Below are 27,844 nucleotides of genomic sequence, written 5' to 3' on the forward strand. Positions count from 1 at the left end.
ATCCAGGGGCTCAAATCACATAACTTTTCAAGTTTAAAAAAGTGTGCCTCATTAGTGAGGCAGGAACTAGAAGTGGCTGGCGGGCAGCACTAGAAAAATCAATGGTTTTGAATTGCTCAATGAATAAGAGTGCTAGTTATGTGTCAGCTGACCTATGCAGTATAGTTGTCTCCATAGTAACTAATTATTGGGTTACCTTGGTGATTCCTTGGCAAGCAGCATAAAGAGGTAAATATGAGATCTGGATCCAAGTCACAGGAACCATGTGATGTTCTTAGATGATGAGCACTGTTTCTGGGTAATAACAATAGAGTCCTGACAATGCAGATAGAAAAGCAGGTAAAACTCCCAGACCTAAAAACATTAATCTGTATTGTCAGATTTAGGGAAGAAGGATATTAAGGACTCTCAGTTAATCCTCTAGCCTCCCTTTCTATGGTAATGAGTCCTGCAACCCGGCAGTATGCTTGGAAGGAACATTTTTAACATGAGGTAAGGTTCAGATTTAATAAGAGACAGAAAATATTTGATAGCAGTTACTTAAAATTAATTTTGTATTGTCTCACTAATTTGTTGAATTACTGGCATAAAACAATCCAAATTTGTAGCTACATTTCAGTATAATGAATAATACCTGAAGAAGAATGCGGGGGTGGGGGATGGAATCCCTTTTAATTGGAAGGGGGAGTCTGGTAATGTGAGCATTGGAATGATTTCTGTGCTCACCTCTGCCACCATGTGTGATTTTTTTTTTTGGGGGGCAGGCCAGTTAGTTGACAGTACATTGGAAAACTTTGATATGTCCGTGTTAATCCATCCTTGATGGACCTAGCTATTAAGATTACCAAACTTAGCTTGTATTGAGAGAGGTTAATCTTGTCCCTAGTCAAATGAGTAACCAGCATATTTTGCAATTTTGCAGACACCAATTAGTAACTCAAATTAGGAAATCTACTTGCTTTCCTGCTGTGTGATTAAAGCTACAGTAACTACTGAAAATCAAATGGGAAATTGCGGAACTGCTAACTGGTATGTAGCCTATCATTTGAAATCTGCTTCTGTACCAGATGCCTGGATATAGCTAATGTGATGCCAATTTTTTTAAAAAGACTCCAGTGGTGATCTCAGCAATTGTAGGCCAGTAAGCCTAACTTCATTACCAGGCAAGCTGGTTAAAACTGTAGTAAATAACAAAACTGTCAGACATATAGATGAACAAAATTTGTTGGGGAATAGTTGAGGTAGCTCAGGCTCAGCTAGCCTGGGGAGCAGATATGGGCAGGCAGCCCCCGCCTTCACACTCCCTCCTAGTCCCAGCTGGCTTCTCTTGAACCTTCCATCCTGAGCCCTCCCCTTGACTCCTGCACCCCCACGTCCTCCACTGAGGGGCCTCCATACCACATTGTTATTATTAATTTAGGATATGTCTAGACTACATGCCTCTGTCCACAGGTTTACAGGAGCGGTCGAAAAAGGCTTCCCTTGTTGACCGATCCGCATCTTGAGCCAGCACAGCGCGGTGGCCATTTTTATTTTAATGAAGCCGGGGATATTTAAATCCTGGCTTCGTTGACTATGTCGGGTAGCCTATTTTACATGCCTCTGCCAACAGAGGCATGTAGTCTAGACATACCCTTAGAGTGGTATTGCTAAGTACAGAATATCATCCACTGGCAATTGTAAATTGCTTAATTTTTATTTTCACTCTTCTTAGTCAAATTACTGATGTGTTTTGCATGTGGAACAGAGCTCACAAATATTCATACCCAATTATCACTTAAATCTTTGATTTTTAAAAAAATGAACAACAAAACAAAGTCCAACAACCAGATTCTGAGTGGCCACACCTCTTCCATAGCATCATCATAGTGCAGATAAGAGCAGCCTGAATGCACCTGTAACTCAAGTTGGATGCCATTGAATCCACTATAGACAACCAGGCCATCCCGGATTCCTCTGTTTCCTGACTAAGTAGCAGGTTTTAGGCCACATGCTATGGCTGGGAAGAGCTGCCCAGTTCATATAAGGAGAGAAATACATAAAGCAAATGTGATGTTCTGCAGAAGGGAAAATCAGTCATCCTAGTGGTAAATGAGGATGTGTCTACACAGCATAATTATTTTGAAATAACTGACATAATTTCCACATAACAATGCAAGCATCTACACAGCAATTCTGTTGTTTAAAAATAAGAGAGAGCTTATTTTGAAATCTGCAAACTTCATTCCATGAGAAAAAACACTTATTCCAAAATAGCTATTTCGGAATAGCAGTAGTGTGAATGCTCCACTGCTGCTATTTGGAAATAGCTCCTCCCCAGGGCCAAACTAATTACTCCCCAGTGGCTCCTGGGGCTCTAATTCAAGTAGCATGTCTACATTAGGGTAGACTGCTCCAGACTAATTTTGAGGCTTCCCTGTAGTGTAGACATGCTATTTCAAAATAAACTATTTCAGAGTATTTCTTCTGGAATAGCTTATTTTGATATAAGTGTGCAGTGCAGACATATCCTGAGAGAGCAAGTAATCTGTTCCAGAATTTGCTTAACTCATTTGATTGCCATTGGTTTGTAGGTGAAAGGCAGATGAGTCAAGGGATTCTAAGCCAAGAAGACTTAGGCTACATCTAGACTGCTCTGCTTTTTGAGGATACTGGAAGTATCCTGGAAAACCAATACTGTGTCCAAGGAATGCATCTGCTCTTTTGGAAAAAAATTCGAAAAGCGGATGCAACTCTTGTGCCATCCCTGTAAACCTCATGTTATGAGGAATAAAGGATGTCGAAAGAGCACTTTTTTCCAAAATTTGACACCCTGTAGAAGCACCAAACTTCAGAAAAGCTTCTTTTGACAGTAAAGCGGAAATATGCAATTTGTGTACCACAAATAGCGTTTCTTTTTCTGACTTACCATCACAGTGCAGACCTAGCCTTAGACTCTCCTGACAAAAAAAGGACATAACTGAAGACCCCAGTCCAACATGATGGCTAGTAGTAGTTTGTGGTAATGGAAGATCTTCTCTAAGAAGAGAAGTGCTGTTTCCAAGGTGGTAGGAATAATGCAGCATAGGCCAAAGTATTCCATCTTAGTATCACCATATACCTAAGAAGTAAGGCAGCTCCACTTGCAATGGATATATAGACCAAGGCTGAGATGGAATGGGCAAGGGCTGGAGAAAGTCAAGTAGCTTCAATTACAGGATCTTTTTTCAAGATAAAACTTATTATATTCTTTGATGCAAGTGTGTGGACCTGACCACCCGAAACGCTTATGAAACCAGATTTCAAGTCTTGGATTGGCCAACATGACTAGGTAGCCATAATTTCAAGAGCCAAAGTCTAGGCTGTCCTTCCAAAATACAAATATGATCCCTCTTCTGTAGGATCATAAAATCATAGGACTGGAAGGGACCTCGAGAGGTCGAGTCCAGCCCCCCCCACCCTCAAGGCAAGCTCCGTCTACACCATCCCTGACAGATGTCTATCTAACGTGTTCTTAAATATCTCCAGAAAGGGAGATTCCACCACCTCCCTTGCAATTTATTCCAATATTTGACCACCCTGACAGTTAGGAATTTTTTCCTAATGTCCAATCTAAACCTCCCCTGCTGCACTTTATGCCCATTACTCCTTGTCCTGTCCTCAGAAACCAAGAGGAACAAATTTTCTCCTTCCTCCTTGTGACACCCTTTTAGATATTTGAAAACCGCTATCATGTCCCCCCTTAATCTTCTTTTTTCCAAACTAAACAAGCCCAGTTCATGAAGCCTGGCTTCATAGGTCATGTTCTCTAGACCTTTAATCATTCTTGTCGCTCTTCTCTATACCCTTTCCAATTTCTCCACATCTTTCTTGAAATGTGGCGCCCAGAACTGGACACAGTACTCCAGCTGAGGCCTAACTAGTGCAGAGTAGAGCGGCAGAATGACTTCACGAGTTTTGCTTACAACACACCTGTTGATACAACCTAGAATCATATTTGCTTTTTTTGCAACAGCATCACACTGTTGACTCATATTCAGCTTGTGGTCCACTATGACCCCTAGATCCCTTTCCGCCATGCTCCTTCCTAGACAGTCACTTCCCATCTTGTATGTATGGAACTGATTGTTCCTTCCTAAGTGGAGCACTTTGCATTTCTCTTTATTAAACTTCATCCTGTTTACCTCTGACCATTTCTCTAACTTGCTAAGGTCATTTTGAATTATGTCCCTATCCTCCAAAGAAGTTGCAACCCCACCCAGTTCGGTATCATCTGCAAACTTAATAAGCATACTCTCTATCCCAATATCTACATCATTGATGAAGATATTGAACAGTACGGGTCCCAAAACAGACCCTTGAGGAACTCCACTTGTTATCCCTTTCCAGCAGGATTTAGCACCGTTAACAACAACTCTCTGACTACGGTTATCCAGCCAATTACGCACCCACCTAATCGTGGCCCTATCTAAGTTATATTTGCCTAGTTTATCAATAAGAATATCATGCGAGACCGTATCAAATGCCTTACTAAAATCTAGGTATATGACATCCATCTCTTCTCCCTTATCCACAAGGCTCATTATCCTATCAAAGCTATCAGATTAGTTTGGCATGACTTGTTCTTCACAAACCCATGCTGGCTATTCCCTATCACTTTATTACCTTCCAAGTGTTTGCATATGATTTCCTTAATTACCTGCTCCATTATCTTCCCTGGGACAGATGTTAAACTGACCGGTCTGTAGTTTCCTGGGTTGTTCTTATTCCCCTTTTTACAGATGGGCACAATATTTGCCCTTTTCCAGTCTTCTGGAATCTCCCCTGTCTTCCATGATTTTTCAAAGATCATAGCTAAAGGCTCAGATACCTCCTCTATCAGCTCCTTGAGTATCCTGGGATGCACTTCATCAGGACCTGATGACTTGCTGACATCTAACTTTCCTAAGTGATTTTTAACTTGTTCTTTGTGTATCCTATCTTCTAAACTTACCCTCTCTCTGCTTGTATTCACTACATTAGGCACACTTCCAGAATTCTCGGTGAAGACCGAAACAAAGAAGTCATTGAGCATCTCCGCCATTTCCAAGTTTCCTGTTACTGCTTCTCCCTCCTCGCTGAGCAGTGGGCCTACCCTGTCCTTGGTCTTCCTCTTGCTTTTAATGTATTTATAAAAGGTCTTCTTGTTTCCCTTTATGCCTGTAGTTAGTTTGATCTTGTTTTGTGCCTTTGCCTTTCTAATCTTGCCCCTGAATTCCCGTGTTGCTTGCCTATATTCATCCTTTGTTATTTGTCCTAGTTTCCATTTTTTATAGGACTCCTTTTTTATTTTGAGATCATGCAAGATCTCCTTGTTAAGCCAAGCTGGTCTTTTGCCATATTTTCTATCTTTCCTACACAGCGGAATTGTTTGCTTTTGGGCCCTTAACAACGTCCCTTTGAAATACTTCCAACTCTCCTCAGTTGTTTTTCCCTTCAGTCTTGCTTCCCATGGGACCTTACCTACAAGTTCTCTGAGCTTATCAAAATCCGCCTTCCTGAAATCCATTACCTCAATTGTGCTGGTCTCCCTTCTACCTTTCCTTAAAATCATGAACTCTGTTATTTCATGATCATTGTCCCCCATACTGTCTTCCACTTTCAAGTTCTCAACTAGTTCCTCCCTATTTGTTAAAATCAAATCGAGAACAGCTTCTCCTCTGGTAGCTTTTTCAACCTTCTGAAACAGAAAGTTGTCTCCAATGCAGTCCAGAAACTTATTGGATAGCCTGTGCCCCGCTGTGTTAGTTTCCCAACATATGTCTGGATAGTTGAAAAAATTCCTAACTGTCAGGGTGGTCAAATATTGGAATAAATTGCCAAGGGAGGTGGTGGAATCTCCCTCTCTGGAGATATTTAAGAACAGGTTAGATAGACATCTGTCAGGGATGGTGTGGACGGAGCTTGGTCTTGCCTTGAGGGCGGGGGGCTGGACTCGATGATCTCTCGAGGTCCCTTCCAGTCCTATTATTCTATGATTCTATGAAGTCCCCCATCACCACCAAATCTTGGGCTTTGGATAGTTTTGTTAATTGTTTAAAAAAGGCCTCATCCACCTCTTCCACCTGGCTAGGTGGCCTGTAGTAGACTCCTAGCATGACATCACCCTCATTTTTTACCCCTTTTAGCTTAACCCAGAGACTCTCTACACAGCTATCTCCTACATTCATCTCCACTTCAGTCCAAGTGTGTACATTTTTAATATACAAGGCAACCCCTCCTCCCTTTTTTCCCCTGTCTGTCCTTCCATACCAACATTCCAATCATGCGTCCCATCCCACCAGGTTTCTGTAATACCAATGATATCATAGTTGTATTTATTTGTTAGCAATTCCAGTTCTTCCTGCTTATTACCCGTACTTCTCGCATTTGTATATAGGCATCTAAGATACTGATTTGATCTTGCCTCCCTGTTGTGCCCTGACCCTCCTTTCTCCTTGCCATTATAGGCCGTAGTCCCCCCCATTTCCAACCCATTTCCCAGTCCCGCACATTCAGCACTTACCTGTGGGCTTTGCTCACCTGTCCCCATCAAACCTAGTTTAAAGCCCTCCTCACAAGGTTAGCCAGTCTGTGTCCAAACAAAGCCTTCCTGCTCCTGGAAAGGTGAACTCCATCTCTGCCAAGCAGTCCTTCCTGGAAGAGCACCCCGTGGTCAAGGAAGCCGAAGCCATCCTGGCAACACCATCTTCGCAGCCAGGCATTCACCTCCAGGATGCACCTCTCTTCCCAGGCCCCTGCCTTTGACAGGAAGGATCGAAGAGAATACCACCTGCGCCCCAAACTCCCTCACCTGTACTCCCAAAGCCCTGTAGTCATGCTTGAGCCGCTCAGTGTCACACCTGGCAGTATCATTTGTGCCCACATGGATGAGTAGCATGGGGTAGTAGTCAGAGGGCCGGATAATCCTCGACAATGCCTCCATAACATCTTGGATACGGGCCCCTGGCAGACAGCATACCTCTCAAGATGAGCTGTCAGGGCGACAGATGGGCGCCTCTGTTCCCCTCAGAAAAGAGTCTCCAACCACCACTACCCTACGTTTCTTCCTCGCAGTGGTGGCAGGAGACTGCTCAACCTTGGTGGTGCAAGGCCTGGTCTCCTCCACTGTGGGGGGTGACTCCTTGTTTCCTGCAGAAAGTAAAGTGTAACGGTTATGTAACAACACAGTGGGAGGGTTAGGAGCAGGGGTGGAACACTGCCTGCTGCCAGAAGTAACTAGCTGCCAGTGCTCACCCTGCACCACTGCCGCTTCCATAAGTGGCGGATCAGCAGTCCCACATCCTAGGACAGTGACCTCAGTGGACTCCACAGGAATACTGTCCAGGAATTCCTTATGCCACCCTGCACCCTGAAAGCTGAATTAGGCTCAGCACTTGCATCACCTCAGTCTGGCAGATCTGGGTTATGAATGGATTGATGGGCAATAGAGAGCAAATGAAAGACATGAGACTGCTGTTCACATACCCACTGACAAAATTGGATGCCTTAAAATGTGAAAGGGGGTTCTCTACCAGGTTTTGAGGTGCTCACTCTTGTGAGACAAAGTATCTGCCTTTTCATTTCTTGTCCCTGGGCAATATGTCGTTATAAAGTCAAATTAGTCAAAGCAGGATCAGCAGATCTGGCATTGGTTGAGGTATCTGTCTGCTTGAAGTTATTCCAGGTTCTTGTGGAACTTAAGGAACGGGACTGGAAATCAAGCTTCCTGCAGGAGATTATGCCAACCTTTGAATGCCACCTTGAAATCTGGGACAAGAAGTTGTTAGCTATACATTTCTTTCTGTGTGGCTTAATTTATGGGAATAAAAGGGATGGAGTGAAATTGATTCCAGGGACCCACTTGTTTGGATAACATCATGCCTGTGGCAAAGTTTAACATGTCAGCATCTACCATAAATGGTTTAGTGGAGTATAGATGATCAAGGATGGATGTACTCTTTAGTTCATGGAGACAGGTTTTTGAAGACCAGATGAGCTTGACTCATACCATCAGGGTGACGAAGCTGAAAAAAACATTGAGGAACTTCGGAATGCATCAGTTGGCCATGGCTGCTGCCATATGTAGGTCCGTGGTTACTTCTTGGGGGAGACAGTACACCACAGAAATTTGAACCTGTCCAGGTCAAATTCACACTATTTGAGCTTCAAATACAGATAGCTTTGGTGAAGTCACTAAAACATAGTGTACATGTTCACTAAAATACCCGAGCATCAGGAAAAAAGAGGTAAATAGCTAATTGGTCCAGTATGTCTCTAAAAATATCATGAATGAAATGTTGGAAAGTTGTACAAGTATTGAATAGACTGAGTGGCATACCCAAGTAGCCAATTTCCATACTGAATGTGGAAGGTGGTCTCTTTATGAAATGTGAACCAACCTGTAAACTGCACAAAAGGTCCAAATTAATGAATTTGTTGGCAGAAAAGAGCTTCTTCAAAGAGCTCATTGATATGGGGTAAAGGATACCTGTCTCAGATATAACCCCTGGGAACCCCTGCTAATCCAGACATGGCCACAGGAATACCTCTTCATACTTGCAAAGAAAATCAGAAAACAGGCACGTGGAAAAATTGAAAAGCTTCCTTTTGCAAGGGTGGTGGGTTTTTTGTTTAAGATATACCCTGTCTAGTGCTAACTCAGATTTGAAGAGAGAATAGATACATTCAAAAAATATCTTTTCTCTAGGCTGAAGATAGATTGAGTAGATAAGTCATAGCTACGATGGGGCAGAAAGCTGTTAGCTTTCTTTTTGTCAAACATGTTGGTGAAATTTGATATTTGGATGGCACAATCAAGGTTGTTGGGGAGACTTCACAGGTCCAACCCCTTCTGTCTCAAATTTCCTAGGAGGCAGGCAGAGCCACAGAGGACTTCTATGGCTGGAATTTTTTGAGGAAGCAACCCTGCTTTCACTACCAGATATGTGGCTCATGGGCAATGAGTCAGGAAATCTAGATGATGACTGGAGAAGGAGATGCATAGCTCCATGATTTCAAAGGGAAATGTCTGCTAAAGGAATAGTCGGGTAAGTGACTGGGCATGAAGAGAGGAGAGATCCATGAATGGAGTCTACCAGTTAGGAAATTTTGCGCTGGGTGGGGACATTATGGGCTCATCTAGACTATGCTAAAGTGTTGAAAGAGGGTATACAAATTCCACAGGAATTTGCATATCTTCTTCTGATCTCACTTTTGAAAGTGGAGTTTTCAAAAGTGAAAGTAGTTTGGACATGGCTTTTTTGGCAAAACTGCTTCCCCTTTTTCAAAAAGCTGCTCTTCCTCAAAAAATGAGGTTTACGCGGCTTTTCGAAAAGGAGACGGGCACCGATAAAGCCATGTCCAAACTAGTTTTACTTTCAAAAGCAGATATGCAAATTCCTGAAGAAGTTGCATATCCTCTTTCGACATTTTTAGCGTGGTCTAGATGAGCCCTACATGCTTGAACAGAGTCCAAGTCCATCAGAGTCCACTTCTAAGCCTTTCCCATTTTAGTGCCATAGGCAGTTGTTGCTTCTATCAGGAGGCTCGGATACACTCAGTGAAGCCACACCAGGTGCATAAACATAAGAGGTTTTATTGCCAAAGCATATTATGCCTTATAGCCTTCATGCATTACTAAATATGTGCTTCTCAGCGCAGAGAAGCAGGCAATTAAGCAAACAAGCGAGCATTCAGGCAAGCAAGGATCCAATGCTTACATCCCTTCTCCAGCTACCACCAGTCCCGGGCCCTTCCGTCTGTGCTTTTGAGGGCTGGTAGTGGGTGCTGCTCCAGCATGGGGAACTCCTGGGCATCCACACGGCCTAGATCCACAGGTGGGACTGCCCATTCAAGCAGTGCCTTTCAGCTGTTTTATAGCTCTCTCTTTCTGAGAAGCACAAACATTCACAGGCAGATTCTAGCAAGAAGCACCACGGCTATCCCATTCCCACACATGTCCTTGGGCTTAATTATCTCACAACTTGTTTATGTAGCTAAGGAGGCCTTGAGCCAGCTCATCACCGGTTACAACCAGCCCAGCGATGGCTCCAGTCAAGCCACCTGCAAAAAACTGCAGGGGTAACTAATGGTCACCCCTGACAGCAGTCACTTCAATTTCCTTTTGGGTAGCATTAACACTGGAGGTATTCATTTATATATGCAAGGTACATTTTAAATGAAACTTTACTGACACTGGATGCCAGACTATAGAACCTCACATCAGCAAGTCTTGGAGAAAGTTTTACAATAAGAAATCATAGTATTTTAAATTTAAGGATTTAACAATACAGTAAAGACAGTTGTTCACAGGAGAGTGTTTTTAAAGTAAAATTTGTAGAAAATAAATTCTAGGTGGTATGATTGTCTAATTTATAACTTCTTCGATGTTGTGAAGGAACAAACATAATTTTTACAATTCACTGGCGTTAATCTGATCTGTTATGAAGTTAACTAATAGTTTTTCAGCTATCATATTCTATATTCTCCAAAGCTTATGTCTTTACATTGGCAGTATAGCTGAATTTGCATTTTAATGAAAGTGCTCACATGAGTGGCATTAAACCCTGGAGCAGAGAGCATAATTTTTCTAAACTCCAAAATGTAGCTTTTAAACATATTTCAGCTACCAAATGGAACTAAAATGCAACCTATTTGTTGATTATTTTACAGTGCATTTAATAGTTCCTTTTTAATTAAGCGTGTTAAACCTATGCCTTAGCCTTTTATTATTTACTATAAATTAATGCAATATTAAGCTATGTAGTAGTAGCATCATTATTTCACACAATAAAATTCTAATCTGAAGAGCTGGATATAGAGTGCCATATGTCAGCATGATTTTATGAACACTTTGATAGCCTGCTAGGTTGCAATTACAACATAAATGTTTAGGCTAATGTTTTGTTTTTTCTTACATCTCTGCTAATGCATAAAACCATACAACAGAATGCTGAGATATTTCAAAGTCAACTAGTATTCAATCTTACATATTTATGTAAGTACTCAGTACTCTGAGTTTGTGTTTCTAGATCAACCAAAACTGAAGGTTGTGTGTGTAAGTCCAGGGTATGAAAGTCTTAGTGTTCTAAAGGTTAAAACACTATTGATGAAGACCAATATTTAGGTCATGGATTACTTTTTTTTTATCCCAGATCTGTTAGCAATATTTGAAAGTAAGTAACTATGGATATGTGGAGGAAGAGTCCAAAATAGCCATTATCTGAAGTTTTTCCACAATTTATCAGTGGCGTAGCGATGGAGGAGGGAGGCAGTTGCCCCCGAGTGCCACGCTATGGGAGGCGCCAATTTAGCTGCCAAAAGTTACGTTGTTAACTTCGTTATAGTATAGTATATAGGAAATAATTATACTACAGCATTCCCCAAAGTATGGGCCATGGCCCGGTACTGGGCCACAGGAAAAAAATACCAGGCCTCAGCAGGTTGCCAGGGTGTTCCAGGATCCCGGAGTGCCTGAGTGGCACTGGGTCTCCCAAGCCCTCGGCCGGCCTGGGCGGGGTCTGCAGCCGGATGTTCCGGCTCCCGGCAGAGGCATAACTAGGGGACATCGGGGGGGGGGGGGGGGGGTGGAAGGAGGAGGAGGGGAGAGCCGGCCACTGGAAGCAGCACTGGATGGGAGAATCGGGGTGGGCTGGGGATATTGAGGGGGAGGGGCATCCGCCGAAAGCAGAGCTGGCAGGGGGGTAGGGGGCTGGCCGGGGACATCTGTGATGGGTTATTTGTCTAAAATGCTGAGAGAAAGCAGATGAGGAATAGAAAATTTAAACAATGTCCATATTTAACAATCAGAAAATACCAAACCATTGGGAAAAATGTCAATCTGGGGAGGAGGGGAAAACTTTAACACGTTATTAAAAACCGTACTCATGGCAAAACAAAGAATACAGATTCATGGGAATGAAAATATAACAAAATAACTTTTTTTATTAACCATAGATGAATTATTTGGGTGTGTGTTTTTGTGTCATTTTTTTTTCTTAAAAGAACATACAAAGAAAGGTGTTAGGAATTTTGATTTACTTCAAGGATACATTTTGGTAAACCAGAACAGAAGAAAAATTAAAACAATTTATGTTCACAAAACACCTCTAATAGAATGCTATTAAAAATACCAGTATTTGCCTGAAATTTCCTCAGACTACTTTCTTTTATTTATTTATTTATTCTAACAGCTTGTCCCCAGATGTGGTTAAAATAACTGAGAAAGATGTATGGTGCAAAGCTCATTAAATGACTAACTGTAGTGCCAGTTTGATGAAATTATGGGCAGGATTTTATTTTGCATAGTAAGTTATTTTTCTTTATCAACAATGGATGTCAGACTATAGCTTTCCTTTTTCCAGAAACTCTTTGTATGCTGTACTTTGTAACTCAGTTTTGCATTTCTAAACTTTGTAACTCAAGTTTTGCATTCAGTTTTGCTGTTCTGATAAAGGGCTTTAGAGGGCAGCAAAGAAGTTGCCAGGAGGGGGAAAAAAATTGTTATAGCAAAAAGTTTCTCTCAGTTTAGATTTTCAGTAAAAGGATTTAAGTTGTCAAGTTACTGAGGAATAATGAAAATTTTTAAACTACAGATAAAATGTGTTTTTCTTCATGGAGTATTGTAAGAAGTGTTCACTTTTCTTTTAAACAATTGTGTAATTGACAGAATTATTGGTATATGGGTAAGAAATAATGGTCACTTTATACTCCTGCTCAAGGAAAATAAGGTAGCTGGTGGATTGTATAGTGCAGGTGTTTTAAGCTCAGTATCTTATTACCAAACACCACAGTTATGAACTGACCAGTCAACCACACTTTTCACTGGATGTTCACAATCGGGCAACAACAAAGACAAAAAAGGAAGTATAGTAGAGTGCTGTATTATATAAACCACTGAATAAAGTAAAGGGAAAGCAGTGGGTTTTTTTCTGAATGGTAAAGTTTTAAATTGGTTTAAGTTACTGTTCGGTTGTAAGCTTTTTAAAAAGAAATACCCATAATGTGTTGTTCAGAGTTACACATTTCAGAGTTACAAATTACCTTGGGAATGGAAGTTCTTTGTAACTCTGAAGCTCTTCTATATAGATAGAACTTTTCATCACTCAGTGAATCAGATCCAACACAAGTGCATAGGCACCACTAGTCATTATCATATGAAAATTGTTTAACAAATATGAAATGATATGGTGGTTGTTAGAACCTTTCCTGATGCATCTCTGAAAAGTCACCGATATATTGCAAGTAGACTCAGTTGCTAGATCCCACATGCTTCTAAGTTAACTGATCTGAGTAGAACTCAGTCGCTATTCCTAGCTTTAGATCTATAGGAAACATTTGAGTTGGAGCTCATCTTATTTTCTTGGAACGTGCGGTGCTGCTGCAGTGATTTCCCAAACCCCAAAATCAGTTTCAAACCTCAGTAGTTCCCCAGTCACAAATGCCCCCAAAACTTTCCCGAGGCTGAGGGCTCTCAAGGATTCTAGTTTAACCCCTGCAGGGACAATGTGTCAGGAAAACAAGGAAGCAAAGGAATAAATGTTTTTCTTAAACATTCAGAAATTACAGAGCTTTGAAAAATAACGGAAGTCCTGAGATGCCCCCTCCCCATTTCAGACCTCTTCTCTTATTTGCACCAAAATAGTCCCAATATTTCAGAACAGACTGGATTTTTCCTGCACTCTTTTCTGCAATCCTATGACTTGCCCAAGGTTACTAGAAATGTTTGTGGTTTCTGAGCAGGATTTAAACATAGGTGTCTCTCAGCCCAGGCTAGTACTCTAGCTCCTGGACCATACTTCCACGATGAAGGCTGAAGAAGCTATAGAAAACAGTGCAGAGAAGCTTGTTCAGCTGCTGTCCATGCTGTACCTATAGTGTGTGCATAAATCATGTCTGGAGCAAGCTGGGGTAGGTGTCTGGCCAGGAGGGAGAAGGCAGGAGCAGGGTGCTGGTGGCGGCAGGGGAAAGGGTGCTAGTGGGAGCCAGGACAGGGTGCTGATGGGGGAAGGATCAGGGTGCAGATGGTATTCTGGCCAGGGGGCAGGGTGCTGGTGGGGATCTGGCCAGGGGCAGGAGCAGAGTGCTGGTGGGGATTTGGGTGGGTGGGTGCTGGTGGGGGCCTGGGCAAGGTGCAGATGGGAGTCTGGCCAGGGGGCAGGGTGCAATTGGGGATTGGGCCCTGGGCAGGGTGCTCATGGGGGTCTGGGCAGGAGGTATTATAGCCAAAAACACAGGCACAAGGACTGGTTTGACAAGGACAGAGATGCCAAAGTTCTTCTTGATAAGAGGTATGGCACACACCTGGCTTGGATCAATAATAAAGAGAATGCTTCCAGGAAATCAGCATATGTTCGAGCTAAGCAAGAGGCACAAGTCAAATTATGGCAAATGAAAGAGGACTGGTGGAAACTTCAAGAAGTTAAACTCCAGGATGCAGCTGATAGACATGACTTTAAAGCATTCAATAATGGGATGAAGACGGTCTATGGACCACGCAAAGCTGGCTGTACACCCATGTGCTCTGCTGATGGCCTCACTTTGATGCTAAAATCCATGACCGCTGGGCTGAACATTTCCACAAAGTATTGAACCAGACCTCAACTTTTTTGGCAGCAGCATCATTGAAGAGATTCCTCAGTGGGCTAATGATGTACAGCTGGATATACCACCAACTGTTGATGAGGTACAAAAAGCTGTTAAACAGATGAAATCTGGAAAGGCACCTGGCAGCGATGCAATTCCATCAGAAATTTATAAAGCTGCTGGTGGCCAGCTGATGTACTGTCTCATTTATTTAGCACTGTTTGGGAGAAGGAGCTAGTCTCCCAGGACTTCAAAGATGCCGTGTGTGTGTGTGTGTGTGTGTGTGTGTGTGTGTGTGTGTGTGTATATATATATATATATATATATATATATATATATATATATATATATATAAAATGAGGAAAGGTGACCGTGCGTGTTGTGATGACCATCTGGGCATCTCTGCTCTCTATAGCTGGTAAGATCTTGGCCTGCATCCTTTACAATCGGCTCTCACTACAAATGTTTAAAAATGGTATTATTCCTGAAAGCCAGTGTGGATTTTGTGCCAGTCAAGACACTGCTGATATATTTACAGCCAGAAAGATACAAGAGAAATGTAGAGAGCAACATCAGGACCTCTATGTGATTTTCATTAATTTGACCAAGGCATTCGACACGGTCAACAGAGATGGGCTCTGGAAAATACTTGGACATATTGTTTGTCCTGAAAAATTTATCAACATTGTTCAGTCTCTCTACAATGGCATGCTTGGTTGCATCCTTGACAATAGAGACACATCAGCACCTTTTGAAATATCAAACGGTACAAAGCAAGGATGTGTCCTTGCTCCTCTCCTGTTCAACATCTACTTTTCAATTATGCTGTTAGTTGCTTTTAAGGACTGCACATTGGGCATACCTATTCAGTTTTGAACAGATGGCAGTATTCTCAGTCTCTGGAATCTCCAGGCTCGTACTAAAATGTTTACTACAACTATTCGTGACCTTCTGTTTGCCAATGACTATGCATTGCTGGCTCATTCAGTGAAGGATGCACAAGAGCTTTTTGATCACTTTGTTACTTCTGCTCACCATTTTGGACTCACAATGAGCCTCAAGAAGACAGAAGTTATGCCTTAGCCTGTCTGGAAAGAGCCCAGTACTCCAGTGATTACTGCTGTTGTTACAGTCCTTAAGGCTGTTGACAAGTTCTGCTACCTGGGAAGTGTGCTGTCCTCTAGTGTAAATGTGGATCATGATGTATTTGCTCGACTAGCCAAAGCCAGCGCTGCCTTTGGAATACTGACCAAACACCTATGGACTGACTCTGGTATTAAACCGCTATCTTGGTATGGAGTTTATCAGGCAGTTGTCCTGAATGTCCTGCTCTATGGCTCGGAGTCATGGACAGTACATCATCACCATGTTTTGAAGCTTGATCAGTTCCATATGCATTGTCTGAGGAAGATTGCCCATGTGAACTGTTGGGACAAAATTCCTAATAAACTGTGTGGTGTCCTGGGCATGGAAGCAATGCTTATGAAAAGTTTTGCTGGATTGGTCATGTTACGAGGATGGATGACACATGGATACCAAAGATCTGGCATGCAGCCAGGGACTTCCTCCCTGCCCCCGCCCCCACCATACAGCAGGAAGCCAGTGCTACCTCCATTTTCCCAGAAGGTAGTGCCAGTGTGGGCTCTTCTTGGGGGTGGAGAGCAAGGGGAGGTTGGAACACCTCATGATCAACTGGTTGTGCCCCCCCCAAAATCAACTATTCAAGCCCCAAAATCAATCGGTCAATCTCAATAGACGGGTTGGTGATCAATGTGTTAGGACATAGCTATTCAGGGCTTCCTGTAAAGGCATAAATAAGAGCAAACCTACAAGAAAGGTAAATGCCAAACATTCCAAAGCAGTAAGGAAGGTACATTCCAAACCAGTCATTGAAACTTAGGTTGACAGCTTTCTGTTTGGCAAGGACCCACTCCGTCTCTCTATTGTTCATCTATCTGGTTCCTTGATTGCTTTTGTCTCCTGTTTACACTCAGCAAAATTAAGCTGGTGGGATATAATTGGTTAGATAATCATGTTACAATATGTTAGGATTGGATAGCTACATATGTATATTAGGGAGGAACAGGAAGTGAGGGGAAAACACAATGGAACAGGGGAAGAAAGGAAAGGAAACAGGATTCTTGTTTGCTGGAAGCTAACCCCAATATACATTGAATTATTCGTATCTCTGGACTTTGGGTATTGTTGTTTTCTATTCAGGTGAGAAGGACCAGTGAAGTTGGACGGTAAAGGAACAAGCCCTCTAACGATGATGTGATTTCAGCCTTCATTCCTAAAGAGAAAAGTACGTTTTTAGCATTCATGGTTCTGAAGACAGCTTCAAAATGCAAACAAAGTACACTGTAAAGACTCAAAGCAGAATGCAAATAAAAACACCAGAACTATTGTATTTACATAATCAAGTGACCTTAAAGCTAGTTTCCTGGTTTTGGATGTGACTTACTCATGATTTTTGAACATATGGGGTTGGCAATACTGGGGATGTTTCACTGACGATGTTTGTCTAGTAGTTAAGCACAATGGAATCCTGATTATTAAACACAAAAGATGCACAGCAGGGAAGAAAATTCTAATGAAAAACCAATCTTGATTTTTTTTTTAACTCTTATACTTAATTTGCACTTCCCTGTGGCTTTTATAGTAGAAATACATAGCTCTTCTAAAACTGGAAATCGCTTTCTGGGAACATAAATAAATACGTGAGTGGTATGAAGGATATACTTGAATTGAAACTTGTTTTGGAGGGGTGCAAAACAACAGACAATGTTAGTGAACCTTACATACCACAAGATTCACCCATATTTAATAATAACTGATGAAAAAACTGAGTTATAAATGTCTATGAACCAGCATAGTTATTCATAATTTGAAATTCACGAAGAAAATGATAAATATTTAAGTATAAGAAGCATTAAAGCTAGGGTATCAGTAGTCTTGTTCTGTTAAATTTTCAAGTAATGGGAATATCATGGCATTAATTTGAGTTCACTTTCTGTGTTCGTACTTTGATAGTACAGTTTGTCATTTGAAAAGTAGCCACAATGTTCTTGAATAAGTAACATACCAAGGAAGTGGAGGTATAATGTGCAGTATTTCATAGATGAATGATTAAATGGAGCATTTATCTCTGTATTGCTCTGGCTACTGCAAATTTGCTGACTGAAGAAGCTAAAGGGCGCTGTTCCTTAAGTTTCGACCAGAGAGCATGGCTGCATAAATGCAGAAGGAGAGTGCAATGAGCAGATACCTATGGAGGTTACTGCTGCCACAACAGAACTATTTACACTAACTTGAGATCAAGGTCAATGTGTGGCTAGGGCTGCCTAAAAGCACTAGAAGGAAATGGTCACAAACTGACCTCCAACCCTTGCACCAGCTAGCAGAGCTGGCCAGCATCAGACGGGCACGGCTACTCTGCTTTAAAGATTTACGGCAGCTTTTCACTCCCCCTTTATGAGAGTCCCTTTGGAAGCCACAGGCTGTGGACAGCGCTGCTGCACATTGCCCTGAATGTGGATGAGAGTCTTAACAGAGCCCTTTATAAATAAGGCTTTGCATAATGTATGAAAGCAGAGGTACAGTAAGACACAGGTATGTGAAGAATAAAAACCTAAAAATCTTTGCTAAAAGCCCCCCAAGCACTAGGAATATAGGTTTTTTGTGAATCCCCACATTCAGTATAAACATATACAGAAGCCTTTAAAGCCATGCTGCTGATGTAAATTGTAATATAAATTGTGTGACTCAAGTGTCATATCAAGCTTCATAGCAAACCACAGTACTTTATTTTATAATGCTGATGAAAGAATTGAGTTTCCAGAAGGAAGAGTCCACCTTCATTTTAATCTGATCTTACATCAGAGGCATCAGAGTTGCTTCTTAAAACTGTGAGGCCCAGCATTAGCATAATTCAAACACTGGATGAAGTTTACTCACGGTATTAGTAGTGAAGTGCCATTAGCTTTCTTTGTTTTATTGGATTTGGTAATATAGGATAAATTTGGCATAGGGAATTAATCATCCTGCATAATATTTACTGATGTAGATGAACTTTGGAGAGATTAAATCCTGCTGTTTAATATAACAGAATTCAAATATCTGTGTAGGACATGTTGTTAGTAATAAAGTGCACTTTCCTAAGTCACAAGAGAACAAATTATAATACATAAGCGATGAAAAAGATTAAATTTTTCAGTCACAAATGGCTAGATTTATGGAGGGACTCAGGTGCCTAACTGCTTTTTTAGGTATCAGTGACATTCACAACGCCGCTACTCAGCTGCCACCTAACCCATAGGTGCTGGAACTCCAGTGCCGGTGGTAGCGCAGCACTTGCTGGCTTGAAGTGGCTTCCATCCTATACAGGATTTACAGTGTGGTTTAATGGCTCTCAGTACCCGGCTTCGCATACAAATTGTTCCATCCCTGGCCTAACCCATCAACTTTCTGCTGATAGCGTCCCTTAAGTGCCTAAGCTTACATTGGTGGTGTACACAAACATGCCTAAAGCAATGTCTATACAACAGACTTTGGATGATGCAAGTAAAATGAGCACAGGACTGCCACAGTTAGTATATCACTTGTGCACCTGCACATTTGGCTACTTGCATCAGTGCAGTGTGAGCTCACCAAGGGGGCTTGTGACAATTCATCGTGTGGGGTACTCCTATTATAGGTTAGAATACCCCGGTACTGCACCCTCATGAAATAAGAAGGAAGTTTGCCAGACCTAGGGAGGTCAATTCTGCCCCTCTGCTGACAGATTCTGGGCTCTCCCAGGGTCCATCAAAAGACCTGTCAGGGCTCCCCTACTGCTATCCTGGGGCTGCTGCTGCCCTTGGGCCTGGGCCATCTGGCTCCCAGGTCTGTTCCCTGCCAGTGGGCTCCTTGGGCTTTCTGGTCCACCAGCATCATGATCCTGCTGGACCACAGATATTGCCAGAGTAGAGTGTCCCGGACCCGAGTAATGTGAATCAACAACGCAATAATGTTGCAAAAAAAGCAAACATCATCCTGAGATATGTTAGCAGGAGAATTGTAAGTAAGACAATAAGTATTTCTTCTACTCTACTCAGCACTGATAAGTTTTGAACTGGAGAGCTCTGGACTCCCTGGTCTGGATCTTGCCAGATCAGAGCATCCCAGACCAGAGAGGTTCCACATATAGTTTGTGATCATTATAACCCTCAGATCCTTTTCTTTATATTCCTTCCTAAGCAGTTATTTCCCCTTTTGTGTTTGTACAATTGGTCATTCTTTCCTAACAGTAGTGCTTTGCATTGACCTCACTGAATTTCATCCTATTTCAGATCATTTCTCAAGATCATGACAGTTGATTGGGCTGTTGCACATAACAGGAGTGCTGTTAGGTGTGCTCACTAAGCTGATGAATCAGGAAAACACACTTCTAAAATACACAGGGGAGGAAAGACCCCTGGGCTGAGAGTCACAGTTGTGACCAGAGTGGTGTATGTGGGGACAGTTTGTAGAGGATTCATGTTGTGTCTACACTCAGACTCTATTGACCATAATACATGGACCATGGCTCATCCCATTGACAGTAGTGGTAGTACTGCTATAATGGGGCTCTTACACTAGCAGGAGACAAATCTGAGTGTAGACAAGCACATGCTTAGGTTGACAGAAGGCAACTGCTGCTTTTCTAACTTCATAGGATAGGCAAGGCCTAAGTCCTGACACCACCAAGTAGCAGACTTAGGACAAGGAACACAAGTCTCTTACTTCCCTGAAGGCTGCTGGATATGCTGGGGTTTGTTCCCTCATCTCTTCTTTTGAAGCTGTTCCCCTATTTATAGCTAAGAAGGGACTAGAACGCATGGCCCCCATCTCACAGGGGAGTGACCTAACCACTTGGCTATGGAGTCACTTTGTGGCACACTGCAGTTCCATAAATATTTAATTATTTTTGCAAAGTGGAGCACTTCCAACAGGCTACAAAACAGCCAATACCCTGGTAGTCAGTGGATGGCTGGGGTTCAGCTCTGTCCTAATGAGACAGAGCAACAATTCCAACATGGGTCTCTAACATCCCAGTTAAGTGCTCTGACCACTGGAGCATTGGGGTGGAGTAGCTCTGCTTTTACACAACAAAGTCTGACTTTCTCCTAATTGAGAGGGTTCAGCATTGTGATTCCCAAGCTGTGACAGGTGTTTCCTTTTGGCCTGTGAGTCAAGCACCTCAGTTCATTTATGGAGCTGAGCACTAACACTCCAATTCTTTTTCTCTACATTTCATTCACGGAAAGCTTATGTGGTTATTGCTTAGCTTTGCTGTCTTCTCTGAGTTCCTAGTCTAGGCACCCTACTCTCCCCATAAAATGTGAGGTGCTTAACAGTTAGGAGCTATCAAACACAAGACTACATTATGAATCCACTCCATCAGTAGTGGCTTTACTTTTTAGGTATTGCTTAAAATTCTGATGTTTTGTTATTTTGTAGAACATCATACAGTTGATATTGCTGTATTATACTTGAATTAAATATTTTGGGGAAGAAAATCAGCGTATCAGGTTTTTTCCCATGTAATCCATCTTGTTTGTTCATTGCAATTGTTACAGCATAAACATTAGGCAATTATAAATCTGTCAAATTATTAGTGGGATAAATAAAAAGGCTATTGTTTAGATAACAGATGTGTTAATAAAGGGTAATTATGTTGACTGAAAATAAGTGAAAGCTCCATCAAGCAGACACGTACATTTTCCCCATCACTGTCAGAAATTAATACCATTTTAATACAGTAGAAAACTACTAGGCATGCCTGAAATAACTACACAATTATTGTGGCTTTGTTTAAAATTCCTTGAGAGACCAGCACAAAGAAAATGATTACGTATTTCAACAATATGGCACTTGCACATGAAAAATAAACTTAGAATGAATTATCAATGATCAGTGTATGATATACTGAAATGGCTTCAACATTAAGTATTCATACATCTGTTGTGAAGATTACCTGGAAAAAAAGGCTAGAGCATAAGTATTAAACCAGAATGCCTTTTAAGTACTGGAGATGGTAGTCTCAGGGCTAAATCTGCAAAGGAATGTAAGGCATTACAATGCTCAAAATTGCAGTACCTAACTTTGATACCTTGATACCCAGTGGAATCTGGAGCCCTGAGTTAGGTGCCTCATCTTCCATTTATCTAGACAGAGGCAGCAGTGTTCATGCTTGCACAGAAACTTAAGTGAATAAGGGACTATAATCATGGAAATGTAGGTGCTATGGATTTAGGGGGCAGTCAAGGAGGCTCTCTAGAGCCTAAATGTTGGACTTAAGTGCCTAAGTACCAGTTAGATGTCTAAGACCTTTGTGGATCTAGCCACCGGTCCCCTCAATCCACTCTGAAACCTAAAATGCACCAGTGAAGTCAGTACAAATTAAAATCTCATATGGACAAGGACTTATTTATACTGTACACTGAAATGTAAGTACGATATTTATACTCCAGTTGATGAATTTTATAATTGCATGGTAAAATGGGAAAGCAAGCCAGGCCCGATGATGGGGGAGAGCAAATGCCCTGGAGTCTGGTGGTTCAGTGGAGCCTGGGGCTCTCGCTGCTGTTGCTACTGCAACAGCAGCAATGCCTGGAGCCCTGAGCTCTTTAATTCACTGCTGGATCACTATGCAGCACACTCTGAGCAGCTCTTAGGGCTGCCTGAGGAGGTGTGGGTGACATATGGCAGACTCGGTGTGCCACTGAGGGTAAGATGCTCTCAGCAATGCCCCTTCCACAGAAAGGAAGGGCCGTAAATTGGTAATGGTCCTGGTCCACAGTAAAGTGCAGGAACCTCCTGTGATGGGGGGTTGGCAATAGAAATGTGGAAGTAGGTGTCTCTTAGATTGACGGCAGCGTAAGCAGTTTCCGGGATTGAGGGAGGGAATGATATATGCCAACATTGCCATCTTGAATTTGATTTTGATGATGAAGGCATTGAGGTCCCTGATGTCTAAGATGGGCTGGAAACCACCCTTCACCTTGGAGTCCAGGAAATACTGGGAGTAGAATTCCTTGTCCCTGAGCTCCAGGGGGATCACTTCCACTGCTCTGAGATTTAGGAGCTGTTGCACCTCTTTTTGCAAGAGATGCTCATGAGGGGGGTCCCTGAAAAGGGATGGGGTAGGGAATTGGGAGGGCATAACCACTCCCTACCATTTCTAGGATCCAACAATCTGAAGTAATGGACACCCAGGCATGGTAGAAAGGGTGTAGGCAATTCAAGAAAGGCTGTCCTCAGGCTCACCTTCAAAACCCCTGGTGAGGATTTTGGGGTTTGTTGGAGGGGCCCACCCCCGATCGCAGGAAGCATGGGAGCAACACTGAAGACCTGGGTGCCAATCCTGTCAGTGCCAGGTGCCCCAACTGAAGGCATGTGCCTCAATGCAGACCTGCCCCTGCTAGGTCTCCGCTTTTTCTGAGGCACAGGAGATTGCAACCCATTCTGAGGCTTACATGGTGCCGAAGAGGCATGTGAATGGCTGGATGTCACAAACTGAGGCTGGGACACTTGAGATGCCAGTGCGGAGTCCAGTGCCACTGCTGGATGGAGGGCTGCCTCCATAAAGAGAATCTTCAAGCAGGAGTCTCTCTCTTGAGTTAAAACCCCTGCATATTTTTCAGGAGGCAGAAAGGTGAGTCTACCCAATGCACTTTAAGCAGGCTTCATGGGGGTCCCCACAGGCATAGGTTTCTGACACTTGATGCAGGGCTTGAAGCCTTGGAGCTCGGGCATACCCCACTCCAGGTGCCAACCCAGGGATGCAAAGTGAGTCCCAAGCCAACAACGACTATCTACACTAGATAACTATTTACAGAAGATAAGAACAATTAACAGTAAAAAAATTAACAAGATAACAAATAACTGCTAAGTTGCACTTGTAGTAGTAAGAGCAAAGCCGGTTCCAACGACCGTCACAGGCGGTGAGAAGGAACTAAGGGGAGCGGAAGGGCAGTGGGGGTATATATCAACAGATACGGCAGCGCTTCTCCAGGAAGCTCCCATGCTGGCCCAATGGATACTGTTAAGGGAAAAACTTTCCAACAACACTTGCATATGGCGTGCACACATCTAGATGGAATGGACATGAGCAACGGGGTCTCGAACAAGAGTTACGAGAGATAAGTAACCATTTTATTTACTCTGTATCCAAACCCTTAGGATACCAGTAGTCTGCAAAGTGTTCTGTGTCTGAGGCAATACTGTAACTGCCTCAGTATCTACAGCTTGTAGGCACTAGCTCTGATGAAGGTCCTAGTCTGATCTGACGAAGTGGGTCTTTGCCCACGAAAGCTTATGCTCCAATAAATCTGTTAGTTTATAAGGTGCCACAGGATTTCTCGTCACTTTTGCAGATTCAGACTAATATGGCTACCCCTCTTATACTTAAAACTTGTTTATAGTTTTTACTTGTTTGTTTTGACTGTTTCAGGTATTTTTTCAACCGTGTGTGTGTGTTGTTTTAAAATTGACCAGATTTAAAATTGAAATCACATTTTAGAAAAATAATCATCCATTTCTACTAAGAACTGCAATCTTCAGCTGTTTGACTGGGAGGCATATCCAAACAAATATGAATCTCTGGAGGAGAAAGAAGGAATGGATGAGAGATTGGTACACTGGAATTTTCTAGCTAGTTGACTATAATCTAGACCAGGGCTACTCAACATGCAGCCCATGAGCCACATGTGGCCCATGGCCCATTTGTTTGTGGCCCACGGTAGGGTTTGGGTTTACGCGGAGCTCAACACATGGTCCACGGACGGGATCCAAAACAAAAGAGTAGTCAATATAATGGTCTTCTGTTGAAGTGTGTCTTAGTAGTTAAATTCCTGGACTGTCATTGCTCATTAAAGTGCTGTCATATGGGTGGAAATGGGGTAAATATTGCATATTATTATCAGCAGAACTGACTTAAATGGAGCCTGTGTGTTGTGAAGTTTGCTTTAATCTTTGTGAAAGAAGCTATTTGCACATATTTGCATGTATATGCAACCACACTTAAGTTGCAACCCTCCACATGTGCTGTGAGTATCGTTGTGGCCCCCAGGGCTTCCAAAGTTAAGTAGCCCTGATCTAGAGGATCAGGGGAAAAAAAAGCTCTCTCTCCTCAAGATTGAAACAGAAACCTGATTGCTTGGCTACCTAGCATATTTTTACATTCACATTTTTCTTGTCACACCAGCTCCAAAGAATTGCATGTGGTCTCACAAAATTTGTGATATATCATTGCCTGGCTTGAGTCCTAGGATCCTGGGGAGAGGTATGGAGGAGGAACTGCTGAGTATAGCTCTATTTATGAATGCCACGTCACCTTCATATATGTGCCATGTGAATGAATTGAAATGTATGTGCTGCTTACCTGTCAGCAGTCATTGACACGATGTGCCTGTCTTGCTGCAGAATATTTGCCTTAGGTAACCATTTCTACATATGGTCCAGGACCATGTACATATGGCCAGATGGGCAAGTGTGTGCATAAGATGCAGTTATTCACAGGTAGGGGACCCAGAATTTGTATGTATTTTCTATTCTAATGCTGAGAAGTCACCATCCTCATAATGTTAAAATAACAAAAAAACACCCTAAAATACTATTTTAAGTTACACAATAGGCCAAATTCATTGATTTTTTTTTTTTTTTTTTTTTGTATCTCTGACTTCAACATGTTTAAACTGGCGTAGTCTTGCATATTTAATCCCCCTTTTTTTTTGTTTTGGTTCTCTGTCTAAAAGTCATTCTCAAGATTTTTACAAACTACGTCTTCTGTCTAGTATTATTTGCAAACTGCTGTAGATGAAACATAGCCTGATCCAATTCATTCCATTTTCTTTTCTTCAAACTCTCTCAGGTGATTTTCTCCCCTTTCAATGTTTAAATGATTGTTAACTATGAAGGAGACTAAAATAGACGAAGTAATTGCCACTTATTCCTTTGTCTCATTGTGTCATGCTGTGCTATAAATGTATTTAATCTGGACAGAACTGAGGGGGTAAAACCTAATTTAATAGCTATCAATCAAATGCAGCAAGCTAGCCAGAAAGACTCTAATGCTATTACTCAGATCTAGAAAAGAAGAAAAGTTACTTACCACAGTAACTGATTCTTTGAGGATGTTGCCTCTGCACATCCAAATTTGTAGGGTATCTGCCACTCTCCTCCCTCAGTCCTTCTAGGCTTTGGAAACTTTTCTGGAAAACAGTACTTGTTGGGATGTTGTGAGTGCCCTTTCATGGTACTGAATGTTCATAGCCAATGTTGTGAAAAGAGTATATACCTCCAAGTTGCTCAGTCCTTTCAGGCAAACTCAAGAGTTCACAACGGTAGAACTCCAAGGAAGCAGTGAATTGGCCACATTAATATGGACCAGAAATACATCAACTCCAGTTACAAGGACAAACAAGAGTTTTCCTTTTCAGGGTGGATATTCAGAGTTTTTGGAGGTTTGTTGAACAGTAAAATCTCCAGGAATGTCGGCTGAGATGTTCCAGTTAACAAGATGGTAGAACAGCCCTCTCAAAGCAAGAATCAGATCTAGAAATGATTTTAGAGAAAGAAGTGATAGTTATGTAAACAGCATCACATAATAAGCAAATCTGCAGATTTTCATGCTGGAAATATTAAAGATGTGGTATAGATATCACCTTGACACCTGTAGAGTGGCTTTAACACCCTAAGGTACTATAAGTAATTGAGGTCTCAATTCATATCTTGACCCAATTAAAACGGTGATAAATAGAAATGGCTATTCATTCACTATGATTCCCACCTCCCACCCCCAATCTAGTTGATTTTGTAAATGCTAGTAGTGGGGCAGTTGCCCCAGTTTGGCCAGAAAGGATAAAGCAAGCTGGAGGAAGCCTACGCAGAGCCCCAGCCAATTATGGAGTTAGTGGCTTGCTGAAGCAGCCCTTTTTATAAGGAGCTACTCAGCAGAGCAGTGAACAGCTGGGTCATGACCAATGAGGATGCAGAACTGGTTCCCTGAGAGAAAGCACCTTAGGTAGAGCAAAGCTGGGCATGCTCAGGAGAGCTAGGGAGAGAAACCCCAGCAGGAAGAGTTAATTCCCAATGCAATCAGCAGCATGTACCATACCAATGCTGAATCCTGCTACACTGCTCTAGTCAAACACACACTGGCTGTGTCTAGACTGGTCAGTTTTTCCGGAAAATCAGCCGCTTTTCCAGAAAAACTTGCCAGCTGTCTACACTGGCCGCTTGAATTTCCGCAAAAGCACTGACTTCCTACTGTAAGAAATCAGTGCTTCTTGCAGAAATACTATGCTGCTCCCATTCGGGCAAAAGTCCCTTTTGCGCAAAGCTTTTGCGCAAAAGGGCCAGTGTAGACAGCTCAGATTTCTTTTCCGCAAAAAAGCCCCGATCACAAAAATGGCAATCGGGGCTTTTTTGCGGAAAAGTGCGTCTAGATTGGCACGGACGCTTTTTTCCGCAAAAAGTACTTTTGTGGAAAAGAGTCCGTGCCAATCTAGACGCTCTGTTCCGAAAATGCTTTTAACGGAAAACTTTTCCGTTAAAAGCATTTCCGGAAAATCATGCCAATCTAGATGCAGCCACTGTCTTTTGACACATAGCATATTGTGTTTAATTTGCTCCAGGCCAGAATAAAATTTTAGGAAGATCATTGAGAGATGCTGGTCTAATTCAAGTACAACTAGGATGCTACCTTTTGATATTAATTGGGCTATATAAGCTCAAGACTACTTTGCCCCTTAAGAATATGTGAAAGGATGATCAGACCTAGAAGTCATGAGTGAGAATGCACAAAGGCTACCTCAAAAAGGAATTAAACATTCTGCATCATGACAGGAATCCTTCATCATTTGAAATTTGTAACAATTTGCATATATACTTATCCCATATGCTAAGATCCTAGTGTTAAATATTTTCTCTGAATAATTAGACGAGGGAGACTACAGATTGCACTTCTTACATTTTATGGCATTTGTTGGCTCCTCATTATGTAGATTAAGAAGATTTCTCTGGAGAAGTATTTTTTTATGGAGGCTAACCTTAAAACTAAATGAGTAACAAGTCACATTTTTTATGTAGAACAGCTTCATCACTGGTTCGGGTAATAGAAATACCATTATAATCTTCCTAGCTTTCAGTTAAGATATCTAGAAGAGCTTTTAAGTGCTGCCCAGACAGTACTAGTGCCAGATTTAAGGCTGCTTCACGCTTAAATTCTAGCACAGCT

The 27,844-nt window shown here is 42.1% G+C and overlaps 1 protein-coding gene and 1 long non-coding RNA gene across 2 annotated transcripts in view; both read left to right on the forward strand.

Annotated features, from left to right (window-relative positions):
* KCNIP4 (potassium voltage-gated channel interacting protein 4) overlaps window positions 1-27,844 on the forward strand; it is a 581,010-nt gene that overhangs the window by 111,735 nt on the left and 441,431 nt on the right. The gene's annotated exons all lie outside the window — the stretch shown is intronic.
* On the forward strand, window positions 253-9,031 carry LOC142829477 (uncharacterized). Its single transcript, XR_012903901.1, has 3 exons — window positions 253-492; window positions 923-1,029; window positions 8,870-9,031. It is a non-coding gene; the product is annotated as an uncharacterized LOC142829477 (long non-coding RNA).

The sequence above is a fragment of the Pelodiscus sinensis genome, chromosome 5, assembly GCF_049634645.1.
Source record: "Pelodiscus sinensis isolate JC-2024 chromosome 5, ASM4963464v1, whole genome shotgun sequence".
NCBI classification, from domain to species: Eukaryota; Metazoa; Chordata; order Testudines; family Trionychidae; genus Pelodiscus; species Pelodiscus sinensis.